This window comes from Peromyscus maniculatus, chromosome 13 (assembly GCF_049852395.1).
Source record: "Peromyscus maniculatus bairdii isolate BWxNUB_F1_BW_parent chromosome 13, HU_Pman_BW_mat_3.1, whole genome shotgun sequence".
Lineage (NCBI taxonomy): Eukaryota > Metazoa > Chordata > Mammalia > Rodentia > Cricetidae > Peromyscus > Peromyscus maniculatus.
Window position 1 is genome coordinate 14,321,892 of NC_134864.1, and position 16,012 is coordinate 14,337,903.

Here is a 16,012-nt window from a genome sequence, read left to right on the forward strand (position 1 = left end):
CCAATGACTACCAGTATTTCTACTTAAACATGCTACTGTTTAGTGCTCTCTAGGCTTACTGCAGTCCATCCTTCTAAAGATTTTATCCATAAAATAGCATTCTATATTTTATGCAGTCTCATACTTTATACATATATACTTAATCTCAATAATGTGATCTCCTTAAAATAGTATTAAGTGTCCTTAATGACTTTTTCTTAATTGATTACATTTAGAAAGCTTTAAATAAGAGAAGAAATGTCTAACCTCAGAAAGGATATCATTACATAAATTCTAATTTGTTTCAAGTTTAGAATGAAAGCACACATTCCAATTTATTCTTTTTTATTGAAACTTATTTATTTGTTCAACAATAAATAAAACATATAGAAGATTTTTATTAAATCAATATTTTAATAGTTATGGGATAAAATTTATAAATTTTGAACAAGAGCTAGATAAGGCAACTACAGTCAACTTAGAATTAGACATTACATTATAAAATCAAAATATCTACATCCTAGAGATGGAGATAAAAAATGAACAACAAAACCAACAATCCCCATAATGTCTTATTTCACAGCAAGACTACCTCTACCTGGTCAGCAGGGGATCTCTTTTATCTCACTTTTTAAATATTTTTTTTCTTTTACAAGTTGTTTGAATTTTCAAAGACACTTTCTAATCATAGCATGGATATGTAAGTATCTTTTCTAAAGCTGACTCTTACTCTCAAGTATGAATCAAAGAAAACAATGCATACAGACATATCTCTTTGCCTTCGAATGGGTGTGATTTTACAGAAAAGGCCTGCAATATTAGAGATAACCTTTTCCAGCTTTCTGTGTATCATTCGCAGCATAAGCCGGATAAAATGTTGCCAGAATAAGCCTCGAACTCACAGGTCTTGATAAAATGCATTCATCTTTTTTTTTTCTATAGGGGAATCCTCTAAGGGCCAGAAAACTCTCATGAAGTTGCTGTCCGGTGTAGGAGTTCCCGAGGTTAGAAAAACTGAAGACTGAAATACTGCAGGCCGGGGCCTGTCTTTGGAAAATAAAATGAATGTCTTCCTTCCTTCCTCCCTTCCTTCTTTCCTTTACTTTATCTTCCTTTATAATCAGTAATATGACAAATTCATTCAAAGACCTAACCTTGCAAATATGAAAAAACATGAAGGGCTACTCTTTAAAACACAAAGTCATAGGATTATTTCATTGATACATATGTAAAATGTTATTATTGGTAATTATTTTTGTTTTCATATAGCTTTAAGTATATAGATAAATATATTTTTAGTTGTACAAATATTTATTTGTGTGTTGTTTGTTTGTTGACAGAGTCTCCTATAACTCAGTATAGCCTTGAGGCTACTAGGCAGCTGAGGCTGGTCTTGAACTCTTGATCTTCTCACCTGTTCCTCCTTCCAATAATATGAATATTATTAAATATGAAAATAAATAACCAGTATGTGTCACATTTTGGGGCTTGTTATCACATTTTTATACAGACAACACACAAAGTGGATGATTTAAGAAATGCAATATTATCTTTCATAGTAATTCGGTTCACATATTATCAGCTGCAAACCTCACAATATTTTTATTATATATGGACGCAGGAAGCCAATATTTAAAAGCCCCTTTCTTTTAAGTGACACAGGACAATAAGAAACTGTCCTGATATTGAAAAAATAATGAAAGAAGCCCTCCTGAAATGATCATGAAGCAAAAGCTTTCACAGAAGTGAGCAACACCCATGGGCATGGAAAAATATAACTTAATGGGCATAGTATTTCTACTCCCAGATCAAAATTTTCAGTCATAAAAAATCTAAGAGCTAATTTTATTTTTTCTGAAATATTTTTTTGCTGAAAATAATGAAAACACATTTGAACAGAAGTTTAGAACTCATAAACATCAGTAGAATGACATAATATGTACATTATCAGATTTCAGTTAACTGATTTAATTATTTCTCCTCCTTTCTGAATTTTGAAACTAGTGCTCTAATTATCAATATTTATTCATTAATAACTTTTCTAGAACTTTATATCCAGTATCTGAATCCTGCCTATTAACACAAGTTTCAACTCATGCTGTTTCTAAGTCAAGCTCAAAATAAATGTGAATTCTAAAATTGTGAACAAGCTAGGTATCATAATAGCTCATGACTTAAAAAAATAAATCCTGTTCTAACAATACTTATTTGTAACACAAATTTTAAGAGCATGCATGCTGTGTGTGAGGTCTTAAAGATATGGGTTCCTGGTATTACAGTAAAAGCAATATTATTATTATTATTATTATTATTTTTACTTTTAGATATTCAGAAGACTGTCAAACGCAGGTTTATAAACAGATAACCATAACACATTACCATAATGCTGCTCCAGAGAGGTGTATATGTGTGAAGATGATTGAATGATTAGTCAATTTACCAGTGAAGGAAATAAAGCAGACTTTATGAATGACTAAAATATCACTAATTAAATTAAAGTGATTTGGCCACAGGAAAAATATACATAGACTATCTAACAGATATGATAATACTATGGGACTATTGGAATTTAGATTATCTGATATCGTTAAGTAAAGGGAAAACACAAAGATTATGTGTTTACAGAAAGCTGAAGCAAATAAGAACCAGATTGTGAATGTGATTTAACAAACAATAAAATGTAAAAGAAAAACCACCCACCTCCCCTACAAAGTTTTAGAAAGGTTTACTTTTGAAAAGACACAAGCCTTAGAAAGACCTACTAATGAAAATAAGAAAAATCCTCAAACATAGACAAAAGAATTTAGACAAAACTGCACCACTGCATGATGAAATTGAAAAGGGCAGCCCAAGGTTATTAGAAAACCAACTTTACTTTATGTACTTACATACAAGAACAACCAGCAGATGAAAGGCACATGTAAAGTTATGTAGAAATTAAAGGGAATTCTATAGAAATATTAGATTTGAGGAGATATAAAGAAGCAGTCGCTTCATATGGTTTGTATTCACCCTATGTAAAGCAGATAATAAATTCATGGACATCTTAGAATAGAAGATTCTAATAGTCCTCAAAGACTAGAAAGATTTAACTGCAGCATATTGGAAGTTGTTCCTCAGTTACAATGGTTAACAAGGTAGAAAGAGGAGGGTAGGGTCATAGAACAATGAAATAGGGCTAGAGGTACTGATAATTCCCAAGGCCAGTTTTCTCGGTAAAGGTATGCTGAATTGCAAAGACAAATTTGAATTTTATGATCACACCTTGGTCCTATGTCATTTAGCAACTTTGAGTGACTGGGACAGTGTTGAAGAATCAGGACAGACATCTGAGTCATTTACTACATTTAAAGAAAACCCAAAAGAAGCCTTCACTGATTTTTTTTTGGCAAAGATTATTTTCAGCTGTAAATAGAATAGTAACAGATCCATAAGTCAGACAAATATTGAGTCTTTGGATTTTTTGAACATGCTAATTCAGAATGTAAGAGGGTGATTATGCCTTTATAGGCAAAATCAGCACCAAAGATGAATGGATTAGAAATACAGCTGATATTTGAGCTCACATTTATCATGCTACTTTGATAGGAAAAGTAATTTCTAAAAACTTTAAGAAAAATTAAAATGTCAGTTGTTATAATTGTGATAAACAAGGTCATTTGAAAAGGGATTGTAGGCAAGGCACTCCTAGAAACGTTTTTTTTTTTTTTTTCTGGAGATAATCCAAACAGAAGGCCGTAGCTTTCTGGAATAAGCAGAAGGTGTGGCAAAGGCTTGCACTGGACTAATGAATGAAGATCATCAACAAGGAACAAGCAAGGTTACCCTTCACCATTGGGAAATGCCTTAGCATGTTCCTTTCAGACCCCAATATTAAGTTTGGTTCAATCATTCCCTGCCAGGATAGAGAAACTCATTTCCAAAGCAATTAAAAGACTTAATGCCTGTTGTTAAAAACCATACTGCTCTGGATGTGATCCAGGACAGAACAACTTCCATAGATAAAACAAAAATTTCACGGGAGACCAAAAGCAAGTATATTTGGCAAACTACTATAAGTGATCAGAGACCAAAATTAAAAGTACAAATAAATGGCATTGAAATTATGGGTTCATTGGTCACAGGAACAGATGTAACAGTAATTCCACCCAAACCTTGGCATCTAGATTGGCCTCTTCGGGAGGTAAATATTCAACTTCTAGGGAATAGAACTTTATCACAGATAATACAAAGTACAAGATACATTGGGTGTATAGGACCAGAACGACAAATAGGAAAATTAAAGTCATATGTGGCTGGCATAGAAATGAATTTATGGGGATGTGATTTGTTCCAGCAATGGAAAACATAGATTAACATTCCTCCAATCTCAGCAACAAGTCATAAAGAATGCTTCTGAGAGAAATACTAAAAGGTATTATCAAGAATAGTTAAAGACTGTTTAAATTGTACATAAGCAGGGCACAGCAGCTGTTGATCTTTCAAAGGTACCAACAGCCCCAACTTTAAAATGTTTGGCTGACAAACCTGTGTAGGTGGAACAATGGCCTTTGACATCAGAAAAATTACAGACACTAGAGCAGTTGGTACAGGATCAGCTAAATGTTCAACCCATTGAAGAATCCACCAGTCCACGGAATTCTTTTGTTTGTCATTAAAGAAGAAATCTGGAAAATGGTTACAGATCTGAGAACTATTAAAAAGGCGGTCCAGGCATAGGGCTTTTTACAGCTTGGGATTCCTTTGCCTTCTTTATTGCCAAAGGGATGGTCTACTATAGTGATTGATTCAAAAGACTGCTTTTATATTATACCTTTACAAGAGCAGGATAGAGAAAATTTGCCTTCATAGTGCCACTTACAGTAATTCTAAACCTGTTAGAAGATACCAGTGGAGGGTCTTGCCCCAAAGTATGTTAAACACCCCCACTTTGGGTGCCAATGTTGTTTTTCTGACAGCTTAGTGGTTGCACCTGAATCTACTGATATTTTAACTACCATCTGTCCATGCCCCACCACCCGGCAGTCAACACCCCACAGCTCAGACCATGGCCTGATGAGATTTCTGGTCACTTTGGCACTGGCTTGGCGGAGGCCACCAAATCTAAGTTTTAACTAAGTCTCTATTGTTCTGTTTACCAACAAAGACTCAGGAGTCAGGTGTTGGGGGAAAAACTGCTAGATCAGAGAAGCAGAAAAGCAACCAACTGAACTTCCTTTTTGGCCAGAAACCCAACAAGAGAAGCATATCTCCACTTATCCCAACCCCCCTGCCACCCCACTCCCGCAAAAAAGAGAATCTCTAAGACCCTCCCTACTCCTTCTTGTTCATCTCTCTATCCATATTTCTGGTTCTTCCATCCTCTCTATGGCTAATTCCTGTCAACTAGGTGTTGGCTCCACCTCCTAATTGAAGGCTAATTCTATTAACATAGTCTTGGAGTTTCACAGCATGACCAAATATCCTGCAAAATACTGCTGTTGTTTTGGTAATTGTACACACTGTCAAGCTGCCTTCTGAATGTGTGTGATTACAGTAGTAGATTGGTGATGCTCTCAGTTTTGATCAGATGCCTCATTTGTAATGGGCAATAGTTAATGGAGAGACTCATAAGGGGTAGAATGTTGAGAAGAGCAACTGATGAGTGTTCAGTCCTCATAGGCATAGCTATACTTCCCATGCCAGGGGTTAGAGAACATCACTAAAGGAAGGCCAGAAAGAATATAAGAACTGAGGAGAGGAAGGAATGATGACAATTGTTGTCTTCTGGACATGATGTTGTCCCAGAACTTACTGGACTTACAAGCCCAGAGTAGCTATGGTACCCGCATGGGTCCAGCACAAGATTAAGACAGCTAACACTCTAGCGTAGGTGGAGGGGAGCCCATGAAGCCACATCCTAAATCAAGGAGCCACTGACAGCTAATGGTGGACAAAGATGTCATTTTTCTTCCGAGATGCAGCTCTTCATAAATTGTCCATGATGAAGTCAATAACCCCACATCCATGTACATTCAAGGAAACATAATTTAACATTATGGATTGGTTTAAAAAAATAAATAGATGAAAGTAAGAGGAAGACAAGTTGAGAGGGGTTCCAGAAGGGGGAAGAGGGGAATGGCTGTTCACCTGATCAAATTACATTATATACATCTACAAAATGGCCAAAGAATAGATTAAAAATTACTAAAAAAAGAGAAATAATTTTCTTTTCTCTATAGACAAAGCAAAAGATGTAACAGATATAATCAGACATGTACTCAGAAGAATAACAGAATAAGAAAATCTCATGAGCATATTTAAAAAAAAAAAAGATGATTCAGACTAAACATTTCCATTACATGAAGAGGACAAGGAAGCTGGCTAAGCAATCATGATGATAATCAGTGTGCAAGAGGATGATCACTTAAAATAGGAAAGCTAGGCTGATGGCATAGGAGCCAGCAGAGTCAAGAGATTCCAGCCTGACCTAAATTTGACATTGTGACCTCTGCTCTTGAATGGCTCTCTTTGAGTGATTTGTTATGATATGATAGTTCAAAGTACATTCTAAATTATTAGAGAAATTAAATCTGACTGGATTAGGAAAAAAAATCCGAAACAAACTAGAAACATTTTCTTAGTATGTCAAAAAGTCTGAGTATGGTATTGAAAATACAAAAGCAACTGGGTGTTAGGGCACAAACCTATATTCTCAGTACCCAGAAGTCTGAGGCAGGAGAATTGCAATCTTGCGGCTATCCAGGGCTTACATTTCAAAACCTTGTCTCAAAGCAGAAGCCAAAGGAAAATTATAAAGGGTTCAATTTTCCATAAAGTTAGAAATTTAAATAGTCCTAGCTAAAATGAGAAGAGTAGTGTATCTCTCTATCATTATTTTCTGCTGAAAATACATCACTCCTTTACCTTCTTAGTGCTTATAGTACTCTGTCCATGATAGACCAAGTCACTGGTGATAGGAACATAATGAACTGGTGAAATGTATGTAAAAGTATTGCTATGGTTTTATTTATTTATTCTTTCTAAAATTCATTGGTCCATAAAATAAGTACCCTATATATTTGTTAACTTACTTGAGTAGTAATAACATATTTATGAATACAAATTTTCTTGACATAGGAAAATAAACTGTTTACTAAGTCCATTCACACCTGTTTGTAGGGAAGATGAAGAAAAAAATCACATAGATAATAAGAACTATTAAATATTAAAATATCACTGAAACTATAATTTTATTTCCTTTATATCAATGAAAAACATTTAAACAAATTGAATTAGTAACAAAAGCTTTTAATTACCATTAAAGTTATCTAATCATTAGAGTATAGAAATTTAGAATCTTCAAGCCAGTGTAAGTTAGAGTAAACAAATGTTGACATGTGAAAACAGGGAAATTATAGCTGAGTGCTTTATAAACTGTGATTATTACTATAAGCCCTATGACTGGTAATATCATATGAAAGTCTCCTCTGTCCGCAAATGTTTTAAATTTGAGAAACAAAAGTACTATCCATATGCAGTCTGGATATTATGAGAAATGTATGTTAATGACCACTTTAAAAATCATTTCATGGCTAGAGATGTAGCTCAGTGCTTAGTATATTTTCTTTGCATATTCATACCTGAGAATTTGATTCATACCACAATCCCAAAAGAAACAATGAATAGTACCCTATATTTTAAAAACATAACGTTTAAAATGTTACTTTAATGATTGTATTTGATGGCTGAGCTCATAAAAATGTTTTTAAAGAAAATAAATGTGCATTTTATTATTTTGTGACAATTAAATTGATTTATAATTTTAATTTTTGAGATTATACTATGATTACAAATATTTCTTCCTTCTATTTCCTCCTTCCTAACACTCCCATAAAACCCTCTCTGTTCTTTAAATTCATGGCCTCTTTTTCAACTTGCTATATTGCATGCATATAAGTGTGTGTGTGTGTCCTAAATATAAAGAGCTCAGTTCATATTATTATGTCACTGGTGTGCATGTTTTCAAGCTTGGACACTTGTCACCGATGTGCTCTTCCCTGAGGAAGATCATCTCTCCCACTCTCAACTTTCCTCGTTTGCCTATAGTTTTTTGTATAAGGTTGAAGCCTTGTGACCTTTTTCCAGCTACTTTGGCATGTCCATTGGTGTCATCCTGTTCACTCACATTTAGAAAGACATGTTGATGAGCGTTTATAGGTCTGATAGTATTAGGAGACACAGTCTCACAGCAAACTCCGTGATCCACTGGCTCTCATACTCTTTTGTAAGGCCAAAAGACTCCCCAAATGTACAGTCTATTTCTGTGACTCTCGGTTGACCCTCATAGGGAATGTAATTCAAACACAGGGCCCAGAGACCACAGAGCTGGAACAATCATGAATGTCCTCTCACTGAGGACCAACTTTCATGGTACCAGAAGACACCATGGAAGCATCCAAAGGAGGGCAGCAACCAACAGTTCTACACAGCTATGTTGTCAATGAACTACATCAATGACCAGCATGGCACAAAAACTCCAAAGGTGCCAAAGTGGCAAGCATATCTTGGTGATAACCAATAGGCCTCTAACTGAACTTAAAACCTTCTCAACAAGAGAGAAACCATGATTGGGAATGAAATCCTAGTTAAGTACTCATTGCTAGTGAAGTCTTGGTTACTGGAAGATAACTTATGACCACTATTTAACTGAACCATTAATCCCTAACAACAATGTATGAATATTTGTTTTTATAGTCACAGAAAAGAATAGTCATCATTGCCCATGAAATTATTATACCTAAAGATATTTTAAACACTTTACTGTTATAATTTAACAATTGCATTTTAAATTTCAAAGTCAAGATAATTCTACCCTTTGTGTGATACCATTGCTTCCTAATCATCATTTATCTTTAATCATTTCTTGTGATGTGTTAAGGTAAGCTGTTTGATCTCACCAGAGGTAAATTGCATTGTTCTGAATTCACTTTTAAACACAATATTATAATGTCTACCAAGGAAGCTGAGTATAGTGGTGTATACTGTTAAACCCAACACCCAGCGGGCTAAAGCAAGGGGAGGTTTGTAGGCAAAGTCCAGTCTGTGATATACAAGACCTTTTCTCAAAAATAAAAATCAAAATATAATATTTTGTATTATAAAGTTTCTAACTTAAACTTCTAAGTTAAGTGAGGACTCAAGCCAGGTAGAGCGTGTTTTACTTCTGTAACTGTACGGACTATAGTAACTTGCAATTAGTTAAATGTAATTTAAATAAAGGAATATATTATAATTTTCCTAAAAGAATATCAAGACTTTATATACATTCTAGTACTGGTTCCCTACACACTTAATCTGCCTCATTATTCCAGAACTACTAACAAGTTTGCAATCTTAGCAAAACTGTAACGAGATGCCAATTTTGAATATTTCCTAATGTGGAAGAAAACAAAGAGTCTCATCTTTCTTCTGTCAAGAGACAAACTGGGGGACAGAAGACCAAATGTGTGCTTGTTAACCACAGTATACGTTCCAAACTGCAGACAAGGACTTATGTTTAACACAGTGTTCCTATGCAATTGAGGTATTCTGCCGTATCTCATTTTTCAGAAAGAACAAGATATATTCATACAAGTGAGTATGTTTGCAGCTCAGACGAGCCAGTTTGACTTAGCGAGGATGGATATTGATATGCTCATGTGCTCATTTCTTTACACTATGTAAAGAGGGAGGACTTGATGAAAACTTATCTTCAAGACGGAATGGACTGCTGACAAAGAACAGAAGACCCTTTCTCCTGATTGAAGCTCTTAGTATGTGGAACTGTTGTTCAATAAGAGCAAGAGGATTATGGACATTGGCTGGTAGAATAAGAGTGGCATTAGGCACATTGTACAATAGTCAAAGTCATGAACTCAAGGTTTTTCTTGGGCTTCCCCTCTATGTCTCCTTGTAAAATTCTTACAAAGAAAGAGAGTGGTTACATTTTGGTTTGGAGAGATGGCTCAACAGTTAAGATCTCTGGCCGCTTCTGTAGAAGACCAGGGTTTAGTTCCCAGCATGCACTTTTATGGTCTGCTCTGGCTTCTTTCCCTTCTGGCCTCTGTAACCACCAAGCATACACACAGTGTAAAAACATACATGTAGACAAGTCACTCATGCACATCAAAAGCTGTTTCAACTTTCAGTTCTCCTATACTAAGTAGCAAAGTTTAATAGAAATTTCCAAATGTATGTGAGGAAAAATAAACATATGGAACTCAAAAAATGACAATTGAAAGGAGAACCACTTAGCCAACAGTATCTAAGATGACAATGATATAAGCAAATGAAATAACATTTTATTGTGTTAGATCCCTTATTTAAGGTATTGCTTATGGATCTTGTACAACTTTGACATAAATGCTAATTAAAATTAGACAAATAATAAGTAGATTAGAGACATAGAAATAGAAGATAGAAACATGATAGTCACATACATGACCATGTGTCACTCAGAGAACTGCATTGCAAGAAGTGTTTCATTGAGCAATATTGTAACTGTGAAGACATCAAAGACTATACTTCAAACAAAGTAAGATGGCTACTGTGTCACATAGTAATATGATTCTGTGGGCACCCACTGTACATGGCATCCATCACTGACTGAATCCTGATTATACAGTCTGTGACTGTATTTGATCAAAGTGCATATTCTAATGAAACACACACACACACACACACACACACACAAACTTACAATGAGTCAATTTAATTTAGTTCTTACTGATTACTGACATCCTTTGTAGACTGTCAAAGTTTTAAAAAATAAAATCATGTCCACACAAAGAGGTTTTTTTTCCCTCAGAAATGATTTAAAAATAAATACCCCTTGCTATCTTTAGCAACAGTCATATCAGTGCTGTGAACAGATTATTAAAAAAAAAATCTTTAAAAATTAAGTGCTTTAATTTTTCCCATTATAATGTCTGGCATGAAATATCAACTGCTATTGGATAATTTCTCTGTATAAATACTTCTTTCCCTTGGCCTGCCTATTTTTAAATTATTTTAAAGAGTCATTTGAACTGCCTAAAAAAGTTAATGTCAAGTGCCAAAATTACATCCAAAACAAGAAAGTTAATCTTCCTCCCAAAATGAAGATATTAAAATCCATTACTGTTTCATTAAAGGATATATTTTGTATAACATATATATTTGATTTAATTTTGAATGTTTGTTTATTATTTTAAATTTCCTTTATAATCAAGACTATTTGATTTGAAATGTAAATTCTGCACTTAATTTAGCAAGATTCAGTGGTTGTATTTCATTTTTATAGAATCCACATTGCTATGTAAGTTGTAACAGAACTGGAGAGAAACTGTTTCAAAAGCCTTGGGACAGACTTTAGAATTGAACACTGCAATTATTTTCTTTTGGAATGTGTGGTATTTTTTTACCGCCCTTGGGTTTATTCAATCCTGATTGCTACTCAACTGTCATGAATCTCTTTAAAATGGAATACTGAGTAATTCCTCATGAGCAATTGTCAGTCACATTTGAGAAATGAAATCTGAGGAATCAAATTCATTTGTCACACATTTCTAACTTCACAGTGGTGTGTATTTCTCTAAACTACTAACCCATCAATTATGCTACTTTCCAAATGTACAAAGTTAGACTAAATTCTTTGAAACGCCAAAGATGTACATAGAAATAAGAAATAGGAGATTGAAAGGGTATATTAAAAATGTAATGACCATTCCAATGAAGGTTGGCATCATCTGTCGGTGCCTAAGGGGTGCAACCTCAATTTCCATATGGAATTCTCATTACATGAAAACCATTTTTCCTAAATTCATAAAATATTTCATTCATATTTTCAAAAATGACTTTAGTTCTTTTAAAATGAAGAAAGCATAAATGATAGGTATTGACACATCATGCAGAGTCATTGATATGACTTGTCATGAAGGCATAAGGAAAGGATTTTTCTCATTTGTTGATGTGTTGAAAATGTGAGTGACTTCAGAAGCTGTGTGTGGCAGGAACAGGTGATGGATAAATGGTTCATTGACTAAGAGGCAGATTGCACACAATCCTGTTCTGGAAACTTAATCAAAGACTGTGCATTCTTGCCTCTTTCACTCTCAAGCTGAGGGTCTTTGATCACGAGAGCAAGGACTGAAGCTACATTTTTTCCCTTTACGCTTTGCCCACCCCTGCACACATATCAATATTCATTCGACATCAGTTGTAAGCGCATTTCATCTGCCTCACTCCTATCTGAGGGGCACAGCTTTCTGCATTCCTAAAAGGAACCCTGACCTTAAAATGAGACAGTAAACCTAGTTCTTTGACTCTGAGGCCACAACATTTCACAATTTCCAGAGTTAACAGGTGAACAGAGTGGTGGGGATGGTGGTGACCAGCAGTGTGGAAGTAGGTTGAAGAGCATTGGCATCAGTTTCAGGATGGATATGGTGCTACACTTACTTTCCCATCTGAACTTCAGTCTCGTCTACCACCTTCAAGAGCTGATTAATTAATTGGCAAAAGGTAGTTAAGCCTATCAAATATGGAACCAAATTTAAAAATACCAGGGACATGTGGATCAACTTTGTTATTATCATAGAAAAGGAGATGATGATGAATTTAGGAGAGTAACAGTCTTTTTCTTAGCAATGTAAAATATATTCCAAAAGAAAATTTGGTGGTAGTGCAGAAGGCTGAAGAGGGATGATGGAAAAGGAAAAGTATTACTTGCTTCTGTTGTCTTACATTTCCAAATTTGCTACTATGAATGAAGATATTTTGATTCTGAAAATGTGATAGGATAAGTGAGAAAGTAGCATGATTTTTTTTTAAAAGAAGATTTATTTATTATGTATACAGTGTTCTGCCTGCAGACCAGAAGAGGGCATCAGTTCTTATTACAGATGGTGGGGAGCCACCATGTGGTTGCTGGGAATTGAACTCAGGACCTCTGTAAGAACAGCCAGTGCTCTTATCCACTGAGCCCTCTCTCCAGCTCAGTAGCATGATTTTTAAAGGAAAGAAACCACACCCTGAGTTTATTTTACAGTTAGTCAAGAAAGGGAGTAAGGTACAGAAGTAGAATAGCAGAGAGTAATTTAAAAGTTATGTGACAGCTACCTGGAAAATGTAGTAATAGGCTTTCTCTACTCGCTAAATCATTTGATTATCTTAGAATACCGACCTCACAATAATTCAGTTCATGATTATTAAAGATACTGTGTAAACTGCTTAAATCCAACTTAAAATACAAATAATAATACACTGTAGGAAAAAATCAGTTCACCAGTCAATGTTTAAATTGTCAAAATGATCAGGAAAACAGTGGAGTCAGGTTTAGCCATAATGTGTTTTTATCCCTGTGGCTGCTCATCTCAGACATATGAGGCAATGGAGTCTTTGGCGTTAATACATTCAGGATGTCTACTCCATTGGGGAGAAACTCCAAAAATATTCCATGGTAGGAAAATGAAATTATCAGTAAAATAGTGTTAATGAACTGTGAATGCCAGCAAAATTCAACAATAGTAGCACCAAGCTTATGTCTATGTTGCATTATTTTGCCCCTGATTTAGTCTAGAATAGTCACTCATCATTCACTGTATTCACTATTGTGCTCACAGATAAATACCTGGAGGCCATGGAAGAAAAGGGGTCAGAATGAGAAGCCATTACAAATTTATAGTGACTCTTCTTTTAATTCAGTGTTTTATTATGAGGACTATAAATATGTTCTTATTGAATATGCAAAAAGCATCTGAGATCTTTTTATAGCTTAAAAATAAAAGGCATACATACTGTCAAGACATAAACAATATTCAAGCAACCCAATTTTAAATGAGAACATGCACATGCATAACACGGCTACAGTGGTTCATCGTAAAAATAATTTATGTGACAACAGGTTATTTTATGTTCTAATTTTCTCCATTTAAATGTTGATTGTTTCCCTAAATCACAGCTTTTAGCACCAACTCTAGAAACCACTGTAAGCATGTATGCTACCTTTATGATCTTACCAGCAAAAAAAAAAAGTGACTATCTAGAAGTTCAGAGAATTTTGTTTTTGCAGGAACAATACATCATTTGATAATAAAAGCTAGTAAATAAGTCATCCAAGCATGGTTATGTTTCTAGATTAGTCATGCTTATCATTATTACAAAATCCACATTATTTCCAGTGTAATACCCTGCATCTTACCATCGGGGTTCTGATTTTCACATGCATCCACAATATACCTCACCCCACATAAGTGAACTCTAATTGTCAAGTCTTCACACTGCCACTTTCCCTAGATCCTAGATGGTGTTTAACTTAACCGTCTTGCAATGTAGATGAAATTCTAAATGGTCTTATTAAACAGAGCCAAAAATGAGAACAGAGTTCACATCATGTTTTGGTAGAGCCTAGTTTCTTGCAGAACCCTTATGTCCTATCTGACATGTCACAGATAAACTAAGATATACCACGCCATTGTTTGGAGGGGGCTTTCTTTAAAGGCATCACAATTGTCTCTCAAGTGCTACCTTTGAAATCTGAAGGGTATGGCTTCACATTCTGGTTCTGCTCTAATCAGGCTGTTTAGTTTAAAGAAATGTATATCCCCCAGTAGTGATGTATATAGTACCTGGCATAAGAACAGTGTTTACCTTGCATGGTTGTAGAGATAATGTCAAGAGAAAACACAAATAAAATAAACTTTACTCTCAACACAGTGTGCACCGTGAGCATAAAAAAAAAAAAAGCCCAAGAGATCAGACCACTAGTGAATAGTCTTTAGCTTACCACTTGCTGCCATCCTTCCCCTGAGAGAGAGACCTTCTCCTGTGTGACCTTTTTATTGTCTTTCTGTTCTGCCTTCTCATTGGCTCTAAACCCAACCAATGACTTCCTCATCACTGCCTGTCTATACAGACCTTCAGGTCTCCATGGTTGGTACTGGGATTAAAAGTTCAGATCACCTTGCTTGGCTGTGTCCTTGACAACACAGAGACTCTGCCTGCCATGTGATCAGATTAAGGGTGTGTGCTACCACTGCCAGACTTCTGCTTAATGGCTATGACCCCTGTTCTCCAGGCAACTTTATTTATTAACATACAAATAAAATCACATTTCAGAACAAATAAAATATCACCATATTGCAAGGCTCATGTAATGCTATAATCACATTGCTTAAGACAATTCATTCCCCCAACAAAGGAATCACTATTGTGTTTTCAACCTTAATTCTGAAATGGCTTTCCTATGTAAGAATATCACTGATTCAACCATCAGAGGTGTTTGCAATTTCAAATGTCCCATAAAGGTTCTTCATAGAGAAGATATATAAAAAAGCTTGATTAATGTTTCTCACTCTTTTTGGCAAAGGTGTTGTGATTTGAATTTTAATAGTGATTATTAAGGCATATTTACATAAGTTTAATAAACATTTTCCATACACACTGTAGTAATCCATGAAATGATCTCATGCAAAACAAATAGCAAAAGCAAAGCCTGCAATAAGAGGTGAATTTCTGTTGACAGATTTGATTGTTGTTGTTGTTTTAAATTTAGTGTACTATTTATTCACTGGATTTTACAGTAAAACAGTGTGATTATTCTTGTCTGGATGAGAGCCGTATTAGTTTCCCCGTCAGCAGTGAAGTCAGCAGGGATTATTGCAGCTTTCAGGTACACATGAACACCAAAGAGCCAAAGGGTGCTGTGGCTGTTGGTGTCTTCCTGAATGCTCTCTTCGATGACCTGGTCTGCAAGAACACACTAGAGAGTGAAATATTCTTTAGTATCTTCAGAAAACTTGTTTTAGATTTAAAGATATCACTTTTCTTTTTATTATGGGCTGTTAGAGGGCATCAGAATATCATGTGATTAAAGAAGGAATTAAAATAATTAATAATAAGATAAAAATTTAGATATAGGGTTTTAAAAAAATGTAAGGAAACTTACAAATTATGAAAATAAGGAAACATTTAAATATAAATTAAATGACACATATGAAAATACACAGAAAACATTCCCTTCTTTAGTAGTCCC